This window comes from Montipora capricornis, chromosome 10 (genome assembly GCF_036669925.1).
Source record: "Montipora capricornis isolate CH-2021 chromosome 10, ASM3666992v2, whole genome shotgun sequence".
In the NCBI taxonomy this organism is placed as follows: domain Eukaryota; kingdom Metazoa; phylum Cnidaria; class Anthozoa; order Scleractinia; family Acroporidae; genus Montipora; species Montipora capricornis.
The window spans coordinates 52,912,828-52,932,827 of record NC_090892.1 but is presented as its reverse complement, the minus strand read 5'-3'; the positions used below and the strand labels follow the sequence as shown (position 1 = coordinate 52,932,827).

Below are 20,000 nucleotides of genomic sequence, written 5' to 3'. Positions count from 1 at the left end.
TGCTTTTTACGTATTTTGGAATCAAGTGTAAGAAGGCGTCAAAACTGTATTGATAATTTATTTATTTGTGTTAACTTCGCTAAACAAGACTTTGTTGGCGTCCTTTCGATAGGGTAGATCGACAACAATTTCGTTTACGCACAGAAATGCATCGTTTCCGGTGGAAGGGAAAAGAATTTACAGGATAGCACAGTTTTGAATGCCGCGCGCATTGCGGTCCCGTATACACGGAGGATAGTAAAGCACGTTGATTAGCCAAAGGGGCCGTGCATTTCTGGGGTTAGCCTTGGAAAGCTGTTTCACCCTTGTCAGGATTCATCAGGGAGGCCGCAATGGTGAGAGCAATTGCCTCCATCAATGTAGCTCGGGGTTCGATTCCCAGACCCAGACTCGGCGTCATATGTCGATTGAGTTTGTTGGTTCTCTACTCTGTTCCGAGAGATTTTTCTCCAGGTACTCCGGTTTTCCCCTCTCTTAAAAAAAAAGCTACGAGTTGATATGAAATGATTTTATTAGACTTGATTTTTGTATAGTGACCCCAATTAGTGCGCCTCCGCTAATATTGGTTGCCGTCACACTTGAGAGATACAAAGTCTAATACAAGTGTTGATAGTACTTTACTGTCAACTCTCTGGTGTCTTGAATCTCTAGGGGAACACTGAACAATAGAACTTGATTTAACAATGGCGTTAACTCCCTAATGGAACCGCAGCCATTATCAGTGGGGCATAGTTATGCAGAAGTGTGCTCAGAGAGCTGCTGTAAAACCTAAGCTTGACACATTTTCAAGACCTGTAGGCAAGAAATGAAATGTTATTAAATATCCTTGATTCCTTGAAACCTTTTGGAAAATTTGTCTTCGCACTGGAGACGTTTTGAGATGAGTCATTTCTCTTTCTTGTGATGGGGAGGAAAATGACTTAAGCGGGTTCCAATTTAATTTGTGAAACATTCTATCCGCGAAATTTTATACTCCATGGAAATTTGTTTTGTTGTTTTTGCTTAGCCTGATATAGCCAGTGATGTATAATTTGGAATCCACAACCATATGTGGCTTCTACGGACAGGGTGGGGCAAATTTTAGTATTTTGTCTTTCAAGTTACTAATAAAACCGAAGCGGAAGCGTATACTTTAGTTAACACGATTCACCAATATCGCTTTCAGCCCTCATACTGCCAGTACAACACAGTGGAACATGTATTAATATAAATGGAACAAGATTTCTGATCAGTTATATTAGACAGTTTCTCGGAATTTTATGAGAAGAAACTGGACTGAATTTTGTGATAGTTATAATGTAGGGTTGTAGAATCATAGGCCTGTCTACAAAGACCGATAGACGACTCTAAATACAAATTATATGTACATCTGTTAAGGCGCTCCCACCGGCCTAGTAATCACTGAAAGGTATTATCAATCATAGCATATTAATCTAAGTACCCCTTTCTGAATATTGTGTAATTTGTCAACAGATTTAGACTTTAGTCTTTAGACTTTAGACTTGCTCAAGTTAGGCTGGCTAACACAATTTGGAAAATCCTTCGGATAACTCGACTTCAAATAAATCTCTTGCCACCTCTGATCCAAAAAACTCGTAGCAAAGGTTTTTTCATGAGGACAAAAATATTTTGGTCTTCTGCTGCTTGATGACGACACCTAGGGTACATACGGCAGAAGAAAATCTACGGAAAGGAATTGTCCGCGGGATCCACTCTGGGCCTCAGAACCAGCCATCAATTATTCGTGACAGTATCGGAAGCTTTTGAAACGTTTTTTAGAGCATCGACTTGAGGTGTTAAATACTCGGCTCAACACTTCTACGGATTATCGCTTTAATCTTCCAAGGATTTTCCTTGGATTCCGGTGCGAGTAGTTAAATCACCTCTGTGTAATCTTGGTTTCCATGAGTCTAGTTAAATTTTAAATCAATAGGTGATACATTGCGAAACCAATACCGTTCGAGGAAATTCATGGTTGAAGTACTGCAATACTTTTTTGAAGAGAATCACAAGCTAGCCATCTCCGCTCAGTCTTAAATTACTGGCTAGAGCTTGTGTCAGTTTCTTGGCATATTGGCAGTTAGAAGTTGACGAAAACAAGTGGAAATAACCTTCAAATACTATATATTTACTTTTTGTTCTTCAATTCATTGCTGTTTATCACAAATATTACGAAATAGAAAAAAGCATTTTAATCAGTATTTGAAACAGTTAATGACACTTAAATCCTAGCCACACTTTCCACTTATTGCCTTTCTCTTATTCAAGACCTTTTCTTTCGTTTCACATTTCCCACGACAACAACGATAAGGAAACGAATCTTTGATCGCAACACAGGTCATATTTCGATCAAATTAAGTTTTTCTTCCCCGACGGCTTTCCATCATGAAAAGAAAGCAATATCTTGAAAAGACCAATCAACACTAAGTTTGTAATATCGTAAATAATTAAAGAAAACTTAAGTTTTCGTCGGTTTTCCGTAGTTAAACAAACAAAAAAACTAACTTAAGCTTCAATTCAATCACTTTTTTCCAGTATAAGAAAACACCGAATGAATGTTTTATCTACCATTTATACACAAGGTCGAACCCTTACATACCAAGGTGAGTTTCGCTTAAGGTGACGCTTAAGGCACATTGTAATCGTGGCTCTTTGCCGTCTGTAATCCAGGCTGCTTGGAGCACTCTAGCAGTTTTCGGCGCAATGCTAGCAAATTAACATTGAATTTAGTTTTTGGAGTCAACGACGAGAGAAATCACAAGTAGTTTAAATTCTGTCATTGTTTGTTCATGAATTTTCATTGAGAAATTATCGACATGGTGCAGTGTACTGAAGAGCTATGGTTTGATTTGAAATTACTATTTCGGCACTGACTAGTGTTTTTTTAATATTCGTTGTCCTCACATAGGTTCAGATTAGTCAAAGTTCACTTTTCTAGCCTAAAAAAGCAAGCTCGCATTTATCCACACTCAGTCGACTTCTGCTCACGGTCCGTAGCAGTTTATATCTTTCAGGCTGGTGCCCATTCGATTCGTCCCCCACCACCCCTTTCTTCCACGACCTATAATGAAGGCTGGTTGTCAGTACTATCACTCTAACAGCTATGATCAATGAACATTTTTGCTATCATGAAACGCGTACTTGAGAAAATGTGTTTGGTATATCAGTCAACCCGGTTTTTAATTAGCCGCGTTTAAATTGCTTTTAAGAAAAGGAAGCGTTTAATTTGGTGAGCCGACAAAGATTCTTTATTTAGAGTTCAATTGGGTCAGTCTTTAATGTATCTAGCGGTACAATTGGTGCTATTGTTCTGTATTTTCAGAGCGATTTCTTGAATTCCGGTGACACGAACTATCGCATTAAAGATCGTCAGTCTTTTTCTCAGTCTTTTGTTCTCGTTTTGTTCTGTGGCGGTCTTTGAATGTTGTTTTGTGTTGAGTATTATTTTAATGTGTTCCTTATAGTTTTTATCTTCCTGATTTTATCTTGTGCTCCGCAAACCTTGATAACTGAAACGTGCCTAAAAAGTTCGAAGAACTACAAATGCTAATGTAGGGACCGCGCCACGGTGTTTTGTTTGCCAGGGGCTGGTTCCTGAAAGGTGTAATAACTCTATTCCATGGATAAATGTGCCCGAATAAGACACATTTATCCCTGGAATACAGTTATTTCACCCTTCAGGAACCGGTCCCAGGTGTTATATATGACATATGATAAACAAGGTCTTGACAGATCGGTTTCAAAGAGTATCAACGAGTGCGAGTTGGTTGTTGCTCTTGTTGTCGTGCATAATGTCGTGCTTGCCGTCAGCTAAAGTACAATTGCGGAAGAAAAACACTCAACCGAAAGAGTGTCCGATTTCTCTTCCCTCGAGACGTTTTTCCAACAGAAGCTCACATTTATTAGAGGTAACCGAATAAAGAGTCTTAAAGACGGTGCCTACTAATTCAAAGGTATTTTTGCCCCGGTTTACGATTATGCGGGAAATGTAGATCTTAACAAGTGTTATTGAAATCGAAAAAGAAAATTGGGGGTAACCACGAATTTTTCAAAGATAATTCATGAACAATGTATGTAAAAAGCTTTAAAATACAAAGCCATGTATGGTATTATGTTCTTTCTCAAATTGAAGCTTAATTATCTCTGAAAAATGCACGGTTAACCCCAGTTGTCTTTTTGGATACCAATTGTACTTACAAAGATCTACTTTCTCTGCATAATTTTAAACCGCGCAAAAATATCCCTGTATTAGTAAGCATCACCGATAGGAAACCCGAGTATCTCGAGATGCGTAGAACGTATACGCAATAACAATAGTAGGCACCGTCCTTAAAAAGTCCAGAGAGTAGGAGACTGAACGAGGGAGTTTTTACATAAATCTCATTAAGAAGAGACTTTATTTGTGCTAAAAATAAATGGCTGGCTCATTGCAACCTTTTTCTCTACAATTAGCCTGTAGTTCGAAGGACATGCCTTAATTGTCAAATAATCTCCTTCGCGTGGAATATGGACCCGTTTGAAAATTACGGATAATCTGGTTGCCTTAGTTGGTGTGATACCAATATAGTCATGAATAGTCATGACATAGAAGATTTGGCTAGCTGATAGTATTTTTGCATCTTGACCACAACACTAGGAAAAAAAGCATGAAAAAGTGAAAATGACAAAATGAACATGACTAACAAAAAAGACTCAGTTAGCAAAAAGCAATTCTCGCTCGGTGTGACAGGAAATAAACCATTTAGGCGAATGCTTATTTGGTAGATGAAAGATAGTCTTGCCAAAATCTTACTTGAAGTGTTTCTATTTTAATAGTGTCAGTTCGGACAGAATAACTTCAAACGATCATTGTAAAGATGGCGTTCGGAGCCGCTGTTATCATTTTACTGATCGGCTGCTGGTCTATTACCTTGCAAGCGCAAAAGCTTTGCGGTCGCGCTGGAGGCTTGGGACCTTGTCCACCAGGTTTTAAAAGAGAAGCGCCGAAACAAGTTGAAAGAATGGTATTGTTTCGTAAGAGATTCACCGAACCGTACCTTGCACGAAGAAACAAAGCAGCTAGAGCCTATCCTTTGCTGAAGCGCCAGCTGTTGGGAGACGAAGAATGAAGCCGGAGAGAAAGTTTCTCGCGGAATTAGTCAGCCATAGATTGTGAAGTAATTTTGTGAAACATTTCTGAAATAAATGAAAAACTGTGACAACCCTGATTTTGTAGAACTACTTGCATTGAAATAGGGCCCTGAGTAGGGTAAGAGTATGTAACAATTTTGTTGTGACTCTACCCTAGAGATACACCACAACCAAGAAGTGTGCGACAGCAACCATTTTTGTTTTCTGCAACAGAAACTATTTCCATTTTCGTGGGATGCCTGTGGCAACCAATGCAAAATTTCTGTGGATTTTGACACCAATCGACTCGTTTGTTTTCTTTTGCATTGTTATCGTTGCTGTCAAGAAAAAAAAAATCATTTTTATAGTATTTTACAGTGGTAAACTAGCTTTCTTTTATTCAATTGACGCATTGAGCATCCTAGGGACCATGAGCCGGGTTTTTTTTTAAGGAAATACGATCTCGTCCACAGGGTGATTGATCCTTTTCTTCAGCTCGTTTCATAACGAAAGCATGTCTTTGTGTCACATTTCTGAAAAATAATGTAATGAAGTTTAAAAACTGTTTTCATAGTTCAGCAGATGCGCATGCGCGAGAGCCATTTATTCCTCACCAACGAGCACAAGTACGTACCACATCGATGACATAATGACTACACTACATATTCTATATTGGATCACACATGATTAGTTTCGAAGACGGACTGACTTACGCTCGGCCCTTAATTAGCACATCCCTTGAGACCCAGTTGTAGCTAATCGGGACGATACTATATTCCTGGTGAAAGTATACAACAAGAACCGGAAGAACCCCTCGGCACATATTCTTACCGAACCAGTTCTAGAAGCGTTCAAATGCCCTGCACGAAAGGATTTTTATATTTATGCTCGTGATTTTCATTTCGAGAAAACCCCTCCCGTGGAACTTATGGTTAATATCTGTTGATGTTGTCAAAAACTGTTCAGTTACAGCGGTTATCAGTCACATGCGCCCCTCAACGTCATTTTTTTTATATTTCGAAACTAAAATTTAGATCAATCAAGTGTTTCCATGACAATAGTCCTGCTCTCTTGGCGGCAGTTAAATTCGTCATGGAAACATTTGATTGACGTCCACCTAAATTTTAATTTCGAACTATAAAAAAATGTCGTTGAGGGGGGCGTGTGACTGATAACCGCTTTAAGTCACAACAGAGACCGTCACGACTTAAGTCACTCTGAGTTGTGATAAATGATAAATTTGTTTCTGCTTAGTGTCACTATCTCAATATGTGTTTCTCAGGATAACTCGTATTTATTTACTCAAGTGAGAATTCTTCCAGAATCGACAAGGTCTGTGCCTAACGGAAAGGAAGGAACCACACGGGTTTGGGCAGCGTTTACACAAACGCTGTCTCAAATGGAGAAGGTTGTTCGGTTTTTCATAATGCAAGTGATGATAAGTCACAGTTCACTCTTTTTAGAAACAAAAAGCGAGCTGTCATTTGCCTACCCCACCCAACTCACCCCCCACCCCACCCCCCATCTGCATGTATGGGTTAAGAGGGTCATAGGACGGACAACGTAGGCTTATAAAGTATATGCTTGAAAACGTTTCGGTTCCAGAATCACGCCTTTTTCGGTCTTCATCAGCTTAGGCACTTGAAGAACTTGATTCTAGAACTTCTTGACAAGAATTATTGAGGGTGTTGCAGAACTTAACAAAATTTGAGCAGCGGAATTGCACAAGTGCGACTGATTCCATTGGCACAATGTTAGAAACAAATAGAATCGCCGTATTCTGAAATATCTTACTTAATAAAAACGACATCAAAAGCATTTATTAAAATAATAAAAGAAAACAAAGAAACTGGCCTGCGAATCTCAAAAGGATCCTTTTGGAGTACCTTTAAGTCCATTGGCTCTTTATATGCCTATCGCAAGAAACTTTCTTCTAAAAGGTGAGAGCTCCTTGCTTCTTATTAAGGTTGGTGATGAGCGACTTGTCAGGGTACGAATGCCTGCTATTATCTTGTACGTCTCACGTTTTAGGAGGTTCTCGTACATGAATTCTGGGTTATGAAACAAATGTTAAATTCGTATTGATAACACCATAATACTGAAGAACTAAAAAATTGAAATACACTCTATTTTGTGAAGCGGCCGGCACTTGTTCCACTGTCACTGTTACAGCCATGATCCATGAATATTTTCTTCTATGGTGAATTTAGTGTGGAATAGGTGTTGGGAAGAAAGGTGTTTGGTATTCCAGACAACCGAGTTTTTAGTAAGGAATGGAAGATTATTTGCATAGGTTTGATTGTGTTTTTATGAACACCACAAGTTATCGCATCCAGCGGTACACTTGAATTGGTACTAGTCCTTTGTTCTGCCTTTTAAGTAGCATATTCTTAATTACTATGGAAACTCAACTGACTGTAAGTTAGGCTGTAATTTGAGCTCGTCACTCCTTTTTAGTCTTTCGGTTTATTTTTTGTTCTGTGGCAGTTTCGTATGTTGTTTTCTTAAGTCATGTCCTCAGATAGACTTTTTTTAGCGTGTTTCTTACAGTTTTACATTCGTGATTTTGTGCTGTAAAAACCGAAGTGTCAAAGGTCGCTCAAATCGATACAAGCTTGAAGAAAGATTTGCTAATCAAGAATATTCGGTAGGGAACGCGCAAGTGTTTTCTTTCCCAGGTGTAACATGACGCAAAATTTGACACGGGTGCCAAGGCGAATAGTTAGTTGTTCAATTCAATTCAATTCATTTCAATTCAATCTCTTTATTTAAAGAGGGAGACGTAATAACCTGTTACAGTTTTCTAACTTACGGCCTTCTCCGAGCATTAACCCTCCCAACCATGATACACCACAGAACACAGACCACAACACCGGGAACTACATGCCCTACTCTTTACGACAAGTGTGCGGGTTCTTTTACGTCCCACAGGATTGTGAACATTGAAGGGTTGTGAGACGGGACGTCCGGGCTTATCGTTCTTATCCGAGAAGACTAGAGAGTCTAACCATTTGCAGATGTGATTACAAAGGCAGCACTTTCTCCACAGTTATTTAAAGACCCTAAGTGTTGGTCCGGCCGGAGTTGAACTCACGACCTCCCGCGTGACAGCCCAGTGCTCAACCAACTGAGCCACCGGTGCGCGGTTGCCGTTGTTGTTATAGTGCAGTGGCGAAAGAAGGAAGAGTCAACCGAAAGAGTGTCAGAGTTGATTTCTGTTCCCCCGAGAAGTTTCTCTTATAGAAACTTACATTTCTTACAAGTTACCAAGTAGGTTACGTTCGCACAGCTAAGAGTAAGTTTTTGTGTAATTTTACAATACATTTCTTCGACACTCGATTAAAATCAGACCTTTTGTCAGTTGCATTAAGTTTTCTTTTCAGTGACAAAGAAAAGGGCCTTGCCCTTAGTAGCTCCCATGTAGTTTTTTGCCCGGTATGTTGTGAAATAACCCACTGCGGCGAGTCTTTATTTGGCAGGTGGAAGATATTGTCTTGCCAATTGAAAATCGTCCTTGCGATACTTCTCTTTTTTGTAGCTAGTATCAGCTCATACAGGATAACTCTCAATGATCATTGTAAAGATGGCGTTCAGAGTCACTGTTATCATTCTACTGATCGGCTGCTGGTGTATTACATTACACGCCCAAATACAATGCCGCCGCACTGGAGCAACTGGAGCTTGTCGGCAGAAAGAATTAAAGTGTTTCCTAAGAAATGTATACAACAGAACCTTGACCTTGAACGAAGAAACAAAGCAACTGGAGCTGAAGCGCCGGCTGCTGGGAGACGAAGAATGAAGTCGGTAAGAAATTCGCTTGCAGGATTGAATCAGTCAGCCACCATTACTGGAATTAAATTTGAAAAGTGACCTTGCAAATAGGATAGGGATTGATAACACTTTGTTTGTGAGTATCATAGAAAAGCACTACAGCCAAGCAGTATGAAGTAAGAAACTTTCAGACTCATTTTACAAAGCGAGTATCTGTGCTCTGATTTGGAAATGGGATCCCTCTGGGTTGTGGCAGCCACTTCTAAATTTCGGTCGATGTCGATTTTGACGTCAATCGACACCTTTTTTAATGTTTTGCATTGTCGTTGTAACACATAGTAACACTAAGAAAAAGTGCCACTTCATGGGTCGTGATTAACCTTGGCACCGGGACTGACAACATCTGACAAAAGTTTCTTCTTTGACTTGAGCCCAAATTCAGCAACAATCGTTCAGATATGCACAAAAACACCTTCGCGAGGAAGACCACATTCCTTCATCCAGGGTATTCAGAAAGGCAACAACTTACGTTTCAGGGAGCATCGCACAGAATGGTGAGACAAACTTCCGGGAACTTACTTAACCTCAAAGCACGAATTTTCAAAAGGCATCTTCTGACAAAAACCCAAATTACAAAGAAAATGGTGCAAAATGGTAAAACATTTTGCTACAATACAGAAAACCTTAGCAATTTAAAGATTACATTAACCCGGTGTTTTCAGAAAAGGTATTAAGGAGTGACTTAAGACCATTTTGAGTTCACTAAGACCTGGAAAAGAAATATCAAATCAACTTCAACATTTCTTGTTTTTCGATTTCGTTTAGCGTGGAAAAGTACTGCATTAAAATCCATGGTGAGGTTTCTCGTCAATTTCCTTTGCTTAGGTTTACCCGGGAGATCTTAGTTTTAAATGTTAACATCGGATAAGCAAAATTTGGAATTTATGCGATGCGTGAAAGTTGTATAGTAGGACATCCTCCAACTGAAGGCTTCCAATTTATCCAGGTAAGCATATACACACGAGTTAATGCGTTCACAAAAGGTTGGATCTAAAGCAACAACAGTGTCAGAAGAGACCGCGGATACAGGTTCAGTAGGCACATCGTCAGAGGATACAGTCGCAGATGAAACAGCAACAGGACAGACAGGAAAATCTAGAAACGGGATCAGGAGTGGAAGGAATCGGTACAGGAGCGACGTCTGACAACAAGACAACAGGAACAAAAGCAGGCGTAGGAGAAACATGGGCAGCGGAAACTTCAGCAAGAGCAGGAGAAGAGTCAGCAGACACCGGAGCATGGGAGCAGTGGACACTGAAACCACATGAGGAAGAGAAAAGTCTGCAAGGTTAGGGTCAGTAGCAACCCCTCCATCTCCAGTGGCCATCTCCTCTTCATCTTACGAGGCCATCAAATACCTCATCAAGCAGAGGAACATAATCAGGACCATCATCGCCATGAGCAGGCACATTTGATACAAGAAACTTCCGAATCGGGCCATCGTCATCATCAGGAATCCTTATAGCCCCCATTGGGGCATGGGGCCGCAACAATGTCCCTCCTGCACCGAGACTTGTCCTTCGCAATTGCCTGAGTCTCTCTCCATGTCAGACCCATCTCACTTAGTTTAATCTCAGTGGTCTTCCTCCAAGTGATTTGGGCCTCACCCTTTTCCTTCCGTCTGCAGGCGTCCACCTAAGGGCAGCCTTGGGTATCCTGTCTTGCTGCATTCGTAGTACATGTTTCAACCATCTGAGCCGGCGTTTCTTAATGTCGAGGTCGATACCGGTGCATCCAGTCTTCTTGAAGAGGTCGTTGTTGGAAAATTTGTTGGGCCAGAAGATATTGCAGATCTTTCGCAGACAGCAATTGTGAAAGGCACTGACTTTGTTTATGTCCCTTTTGACAACTCTCCAACATTCAGAGCCATACAGTAACACAGACTTAACATTACTCTTGTAGATGCACACTTTGGTCTTTGGCTATACTGTTTAGACTTCCACATCTTTTTTAGTCTACTTAATGCACACCTGGCTTTGTTAAGCCTGTACTTGATGTCCTTCTGGACACTGCTATCCGTACTGATCACACTCACGAGATAAGTGAACTGTTCAATATGTTCTAGTAGTTCTCCATCAATGTTGAATGACCTTGTTGCACCCAGAGTTGACCCACATGATTTTGGATTTCTTTTTGCTGATAATCAGTCCCATCGTCTTGGCATTCATATTAAGATCGTCGAATTTCTCCTGAAGATGGGCTGGTGTGCAAAGGATGGCAATATCGTCAGCAAAATCAAGGTCTTCAAGGTGAGAGAAGAGAGTCCACTGTATTCCACGAGGGCGTTCAGAAGTTGTTTGGTGCATCACCCAGTCGATTGTAACAAGGAAGAGGATAGGCGAGTGTATGCAGCCCTGGCGCACGCCGGATTTTACAGTAAATGCTTCTGTAATGAAGTTTCCGAGGATGATACTGCATTCGAAGTTATTGTAGAACATCTTAATAAGGTTGATAATCTTAGGTGGTATTCCATATGCTTGGAGGATCTTCCATGAACTTTCTCGGTGTATACTATCGAATACTTTCTGAAAACCAATAAAGTTGATGCAAAGAGATGTATTCCATTCGAGAGACCGTTCCAGAGTAAAGCAAAAATCTGGCCCCAGTTGCTCAAACGATGGATAGCGCTATCCTCCGGATAAATCACTATCCACTGGATAATTCAATTGGTTTTTCCTACTTTTTATACGCTGGATAGTGATTTATCTGGTGGATAGCGCTATCCAACGTTTAAACATCTGGGGCCTGGTCCATACAACCTCTTCCTCTTCTAAACCCAGCTTGTTCTTCTCTGAGTGTTGTATCAATAGCCTTTCCAATGTACTTAAGTAGTATCCTGCAGAATATCTTGCTTGGCACAGAAAGTAGGGTAATTCCCCTCCAATTATCACAGTTACAGAGATCCCCTTTCTCTGGGAGCTTGAATATAAGACCTTTGCTCCAGTCTTTGGGAACAACTTCTTGTTCCCAGACAAAGTCTTGCCGAAGAGGTCTCCAATAACCTGGATGATGTAACTATATCCGCTTTCAGCAGTTCAGCTTGAAGTGAATCAATTGCAGGAGCTTTTCCATTTTTCATGGCTTCGATTTCCGAGCGAACATTTGCTATGCCTGGGGGGGCTGGTCAAAGGGTGGATTTGCTGGTTCCTCTGGATCTGGCCGATTAAGGAGTTCTTCAAAGTGCTGTAGCCACCTCGCAGCTTGCTCCCTTTCTGTTGTTAACGCCTCCCCCTGCTTGTCTTTTACTTGCATACTGTGGTTAGAGTTGCTGTCACAAAGCTGTTTAGTGATCTTGTAAACTGTGCCAAATTCTCTCTTCTCTGCTGCTTCCTCTGCCTCGCTAGCCAGATTCTCGATGAAGTTCCTCTTGTCCTTTCGTACACTCTTTTTCACTTCTTTATCTTTATTTTTGTATTCCTGCTGCGTCCGTTCAATCTGCCTTGATGACGTAGCATTTAACATCTTCACCCCTACCCTCCTCCTAGCTTCTATTCTGTCCCATGTTTCGACAATCGACGAACAAACACTTTCATAAGCCGCTTCGGCAATGTTCGGACACTGAAGGGACGACATAGCGCACTCAATTTATGGTAGAGGGTACACCTTTCCCTCTCGTCAGCTACTTTGGACGAAAAAAAAAAGCCAATTAACAACAAAAACCGAAAGATTTTGCCAATTTGGACTTTAACTGAGCGACATAACGATCTAACACAACAGCATATATGTGTTATTGAAATTTGTTCATTGTATCTTTCACATGACAAATATCGGAGCTCCATGGAACTTCAGGCATGCGCTGGGAAACAATGGTAACAAAACTGGAACCAGTACGTAGGAAGGTACTTTATTAAGTACATTGTAGCGAAAGCTAAATTGTGTATTTACATAATGGTAATAATCTGTACTAATAATTGTAATAAAAAGTAATAATTATAATAGCTAAGATTCCTAAAAATTGTTTACAATTTTGCATGAGGCTAAGAAAAACTGTTCTTAATTCTATTTGTCTTGCAATGCGCCAAAGTGAAAGTGCGCGCGTGCCTTAGATTATAGTTGCTCTTATAAAGAGGCGGCAACAACTATTTTCAACTTGTGGTTCGAGTCGCTCATTATGCTTTTAAACGTGCGCACGCAAATGTTTTGGTGATGCTCCGCAACCGTTGGTAACCTCATAAGCGCTAAAGCTTGCTGATATTCTATACCAGGACTTATGATTCGCATTGCTCCTTCTTGACCGCGTTCCAATTCTTGCGAAAGGTAGGCTGGTAGCGCGTGATGGAAAACTAGCGCTGCATAGTCAATGACAGAGCGCACGCATGTAGCGTAAAAAAGGCATAGATCTTCCTGTGAAACACGTGCTCTTTTTCGGTTGAATAAGAAAATAGAGCCTCTTAGCTGCCTTCTTAGTAGTTTCCGTGATGTGCGCATTCCATATTAAGTCACCAGAGATGGTAACACCTAAAAGTTTAGCATGTTTAACTAACTTGACGCTCTCCTCTCCTACAACTACAGGATGAAAGACACAATCTGATGTAAAACTAATGCGGAGCTCCTTACATTTGTCTGTGTTTAACTTGACTCTGTTTCTGATTGGTCAATTTACTACGTCATTTACAATACCTTGAGCCTCGCTATGAGCGTCGAAACACGACAATGCACCCTCAGATTTCAATCAGCAGATCGCTTTAAACAGCACTGAGGTCCCAAACTAAGTTTCAAATACCTGTTTCCTCTCCAGGGAGGCAGAGAGTTAGAGAAATGTCGGCTGTTAGACCATATGTGATAGATCCCCATCCTAAACGTTTTCCTCAACTGACTTGTCGTAAGATGTTGCCCAATATATATCACGCTGCGTAGTCATTTTGTAAAAGATATGGTGCGTACTTTTGCGTATTGGTACAGAATACAATCACATTTGTGCATGCGCATCCACTTTCAACTTATTGCATCAAGTTTAAAAAATGAAAGGCAATGGGCCAATGTGAAACACTATAAATGTCAATTTTCTTCACAACGATGGCGACAATGCAAAACGTTTCGACCAAAATTTAGAATTGGCTGACACAGGCATCCCACGTAACTAAAATAGTCACAGCTCCGGCACTTTGTTCGAAGATCCGTCTGCTCTTAGACTTTATACTTTCAGTATAACGGATTTTTTTATGAACACCAAGAAGGCGCAGCAATGGAAAGCCCGGTCGCTGTAGTTATTGCTAACACTACGTGGAGGTGTTTGAAGAACAAGCAATTGAATCCGTAACCTACAAGCCTAAGACTTAAGTCTAGAAACGTTTCTTTGATGACACCCTAACCATCCTGAATCGCAGTAATCATTACGTCAACGATAGCAGTCTGCGGTGGAAATGTCGCGGTCTGCAACCTAAATGACTACATCGGGAAACAAATGATTATACCATTTATTATTTGTTTACTACCACGATGACCTATGACCACCTCTTTACAATATTTGTTTATTCGAATTACTGTATACTATCTTGCTTTACAATCTATCGCTTGTTCGATGCTCAAGCAGCTTCCTTTCTGACTTTATTCCTCAGTCGTCTTTAATTAAGCAGCTGGCGCTTCAGTAAAAAGTCGGCTGAAGTAGCTTGTTTCTTCGTGCAAGTAATGCCGCGGGTCCTATGAATTTCTTACGAAATACTTCCATTCTTTCAACTTGCTTATGCGCTTCTCTTTTATAACCTGGCGGACAAAAATTGAAGGCACTATGCCTCCAGTGTGGACGCAAAGTGTTTGCATGCGCTTGCAATGTAATACACCGGCAGCCGATCAGTAGAATGATAACAGTGACTCTAAACTTCATTTTTAAAAAGGGGCATACTGGGCATGTAAATCAGCTCTTTATGAGCAATTTCACGCGCGTATAATAATTTTAAGGGACCCCGGATGTGAGTCTTTATGAAGTACTGTGGTTTGGTTTGTTTGACCCAAATAAGAGTGTCCTGTTAATGATTCACGAACCCCAAAACTGCATATTTTATTTGCTGCAATAGCTGCAAAGAGGTTATTTATCAAAACGAAGTGCTTTATTGGTGGAGTGTCACATAAAATTCTGTTCTAAAGCAGCTCCTCTGTAATTACAAACAGAAAAGTTCACATAAATTGATCTTGGCCAATCAGCTTTACCGTTCCGATAATTGGACACCAATGATATATCTATAGAGAAGTATGTGAAATTATATGCTTCTGATCGAAAAAAAAAATCCCGATAAAAAGGACTCATCAAGCTTTTATAAATTTATTTGATTATCCATCATTTGGGCGCAAGCTGTTTTGAGGTCCAAGATGGTTGCGTCTGGGTTATAAGTTTCCAGTATTTTTTAAATATTTCTTTGAAGAAGTTCCAATCAATTTCATTGTAAACAGGATTTCCTCCTGTTCAAATTATTTTCTGTGTTAGTGGAGTACCCCTTTAAAAATCATTTGACGCGTTCTTGTATGTGTCCTCGGTGATCAGCATGTAATTATTCTGTAGTTGGTCTTGGATAACAGTGAATAATTTTAAACAGCTTTCATTTCATCTCCTTGAAATTAAAGTGAAGGAACCTTGAAGTTGTACTCTTACAGATAAGTCACCAATTACTTTTACACCGACTTCAACAAGCCTACTATTTTTAAAAAGGAAGAAAAATGAAAATAATTCGTTGATTAGTGTACATTTTTGTTTGAGTGCCATGGAAAAAAGATCAGAAGGTGCTCTGAGTAAGAGTTTTCAAATGTTGGGAACGACTTCTGTTAAGGCAAAAAAATTTAGGTCGTTGTGACGCAATTGACGCTGAACTGAAAAACAGTGAATGAATGAATCCTTGATTTTTTATTTTAGCCATGAAATTTCAGGTTTCGTGGTAATTTATTCGCAGCCATGTGTTTGCAGTTTTAACTTTGTACATTTCCACATAAACTTTGAGGATACCTAGACTTCGAGCCAGGATTCGAGCTAGGATCCGAGCCAGGATTCGAGCTAGGATCCAAGCCAGTTTACTTTGGGCAGATAATAAACTTAAAGCGACAATTTACCCTACATACGCACATACATACGGCACACACACATACAAATAGAGAAATAAATGAATAAATAACTAAAGGAGGGCTTCAGAGCAATTTGCCAAATGACTTCACGGACTTTTTATAAACTTGGCTGTGAAGACGCCTGTGGCATTTCACGTTTAAAGTAAGTCCTTTTTATGAATATTCTTTCTTGTCAGTTTTCAATTTACATCAAAATGTTGCATATTTTAGTGTCGCATTATGATGGCATTTTTACCGATTTAGTTGACGTATCTATGTATAATCTAAAGGTCGAAAATGATTTCATGTAATTATTTTGTTAATCAGGTTAATCAGTGAAGATCGTACATCAGTAGAGAACGTACAAGACGAAACACTCAAGAAAGGAAAATGAGGTTTGTTGACCCTTGCTGTGAGAAGTTTCATTCATCAGTAAGTCACAATTCCGAACTGAATGGTCTGAGTGAAGTGTTTGTCGTGGGCGTTTCTGTTTTGATGAAATGGATAATAATGGCTGGCCAAGGAGGTTCTTAAGAACTTATTAAGCTCATTGCATGAAACATACAAATAATAGATTTCTTTAACTAAAGGATTGCAATTACCACACCGATTTTCCTAAAGAGAGTCAAACAAAACCAGTACGTTTCAACCTGTTTTAGCAATTTGGCAATGATATCAACTTCATGGAGACATCGCAGAGCTGGAAAACGGGCAGTTGATAAAATAGGCTTTTAAAATTAAGAAACAAGAATGAACAGGCTTGAGTGTGATTTAGTTTAATTTTAAAATTTTGTGACAAGAGTAAGCTGGTAGACATGTGTTTCTAGACTAGGAGGCCGTTCTTTGGTGCTTTTCTACCATATGAAATCACGATTGATAAGGCAATAGACCACATCGGTTAACTCAATGTTGTACCTAATTCAAAATCTCCCGGGATTAAGATTCTTTGTGTGTTGTATTTGCATGATAATGTAGCATTCATATTCAAATGATAAGGAAATACCTGGAGCAAAACATATATTCCCAAAGGGTTTGAATTGGGTACAACATTGAGTTAGCCGATTAGGTCTATTGGTCTAAGAGCAGTTTTCAAATGTTGGACGAAAGTAATTAAGTGATTGCAATCGCTACGCTTAGTGATTGGTTTAAAAATCTCGCACCAGTTTATCAACCAATGAAAAAGAAAACCAAAACCAATTACAACTTGCACGAGCGATTATTCCTGCGCTTAGGGCAAGTTACATTGAATTGCTACGAATTTCGATTGGTTCATTGTGCTGTTTGCATCTGCTGTGTCGCTCGAAGTAATTACTAATAAGTATTTGTTTTGCGACAGTCAGGTGAACCGCTCTAACACGCCTAACAGAAAGGATAGGTTCTGAGAATAACTGGGTTGAGTATCATGTTTTAATTCTGACCTGATGTTTTCATTCGTCTCACGTCGCCCGACTTTTTCATGACGGGCATTTAATATGGAGTTTTCATTTAGGGCATATAAAATCGAGATTCATGCTGGGCATGTAAACTTGAATTTCCATGCTGGGTATGTAAAATCCTGTTTTCATGCTGGGCATGAAAAATTGAGTTGGCATGTATGCTGAGCATGTCAATTGAATTTTCATGCCGGGCATGAAGACCACCTTTTTTTTCAAAATGTTCTCTCCATACCAGGTGTATCAGTCCTCCCTTGGTAGCGTATTGTTCATCATACCTATTCAACGCAGCAACCAGGGCGTGAAAAAACACGCAACATTCTCTCCCAGCCTTTTTCCGGAGCTTACGCGCGCAAGATCAGAAATGAGTTGTAAGCTTTTCGCGTGGGACAGGCATGCATGAAGAAAAATGGCCGTCGTTAAAGAATATGGTCTCCACAATAGAGATTTTAACAGAACTGCCCATCTTGAAAACAAACTCCTGTTATTTTCCATGATTGTTAAGAAATAGCGAAAACGAGGGCATGATAACTAGAGGCAGCACGCTGAAGATTTTGGCTCGAATTCAGGTTTTCATTTTTAATGGACATGAAAAATTGGCAAAAATTATGCTCCTTCAAGAAAAGATTAAAGAATCAGGAAATCCTTTTTGTTTGTAAGCCATTTTTAATTCGAGTACTAGCTCCGTATTCCTTTACAATCTATGCATGGCTGACTCAAACATGCAAACAAATTCTTTTCCGTGACTCATTCGTCGTCCTTAAGAAGTTAAGCAGATGGCCATTCAGCATCGGCTCCAGTTGCTTGGTTTCTTCGTGCAAGGTACTGTTCTTTGAATTTCTTAGGAAACACTTCAATTTTTTCAACTTGTTTTTGCTCATCTCTTGAAAAACCTGGCGGACATGGCCCCATTCCACCAGCTCGGCCGCAGAGTACTTGGACGTACGGTTCTTTGAATAACTTACGAAACACTTCAATTTTCTCAACTTGTTTCGGTGCATCTCTTGTATAACCTGGCGGACAAGCTCCAGTTCCTGGAGTGCGGCCGCAGGCGTGCGATAAAATACACCAGGAGCCGATCAGCAGAATGATGACAGTGAAACTAAACGCCATCTTTTTAAAGTGATTCTTTGAAGTTGTCTGTTCGAACTGATACTATAATAAAGGAAAATACTTCAAATGAGATTTTGGCAAGGCTATCTTCTTTCTTGCAAAAAAATGCTACTAGGATTCTACTAAAAACTCTTTAAGCTACTAAGATTATGATTGCGTCGTGGAATCTCCTAGTTTCAATTCTCGACTCTTTGAAAAAGGTGTGCAAAACAATCAGACAAAATTTACGAATGTTAAGTTATTTGGTTACTTGTAAGAAATGTAAGCTTCTGTTGGTGACACTTCTTGGGGGAAGAGAAGTCTTTTGGTTAACTGTTCTTCCTTCCGCGACTGCAACAACTAACTCCCTAGCGCAATTACAGCAATTTTATACGGCCCTTGGTACCGACCTGCTAAACCCGTGTCAATCATAAATTATGTCATGTAACATCTGGCAAACAAAACATGCTTGTCAGTCCCGACATTAGCATATCAGAGAAACTTGTATCTATTCGCACGACCTTTTTCACTTCATAACACAAAATCAGGGATAAAAGACTAATGGGAACACACTACAATAGCTTCAGACGAAACCTATCCTGGGACTCGCGATCGATACAAAACAACTTTGGAGGCCAGGTACACAACAAAACGAGAACTGTACGGGTCCGCAAATGATCCCCAGACTGTACCGCAAATGATACCAGGACCGCAAATGATCCCGGAACGCAAATAATCCCCATTTTGGACCGCAAATGATCCCGACAAAAAAAGTAAGGAATGGCATGGAGGATGGAATGGTCTGGATAGATAATTAATGTGAAAAGCGCTTATTTTTATTAAAATCACTTTAAATCATGGCTCACAACAGGTTTCTACCTCATTACAGTTTTTCAGAAAGACTGGATTTTGTTTCTTACCACGTTGTTTTAAATTTGCCACATTTAAATATCGGATACAATGATCAAAAACTAACTTGGACGCAATTCTAATTGTTACCAGGGGCCCGTTTCTCGAACAACTCTGTTCGTGTTGGACGTGAAACTATTCATTCGTAGTCTTGGAGTGATACTCGATCCCAGTGTTGATATGGAAGACCACATTAAAAAGATATGTAAGACATGTCATTACCACTTAACTAATATTAATATAACACCGAACTTAATAGACTTACATTGGTTGCCTGTTGATTACCGTATTATGGAATAGCATAAGTACATCTTCAAGAAATGCCGATTCCTTGAATTCTTTTAAAAAACATTTAAAGATATATTTATTTCGCCAAGCATTTTCTTCATTTATAAATAGGTAAAGTAAGGGTAAAGTCTGCTTCGAGCCCAGAAGGCCCATCAGATTTATAAATAGATTTGCATTTCATTTTTATGCTTATATACGTGTTCGTTGAATTTTTTATAGTTTTAATACCTTTTTCGTGATATTGTAAAGCGCCTAGAACAGTTAATGATATAGCCGCTATATAAATAAAGTTGTTTATTATTATTATTA

General features: G+C 39.7%; 1 long non-coding RNA gene across 1 annotated transcript in view; it reads right to left on the bottom strand.

Moving 5' to 3' along the window:
* Nucleotides 1–18,048: 18,048 nt before the first annotated feature.
* LOC138021959 (uncharacterized) overlaps nucleotides 18,049–20,000 on the bottom strand; it is an 8,696-nt gene continuing 6,744 nt past the window's right edge. Inside the window, exon 3 of the long non-coding RNA XR_011126490.1 lies at nucleotides 18,049–18,557. This is a non-coding gene — a long non-coding RNA (uncharacterized lncRNA). The remainder of the gene's footprint in view (nucleotides 18,558–20,000) is intronic.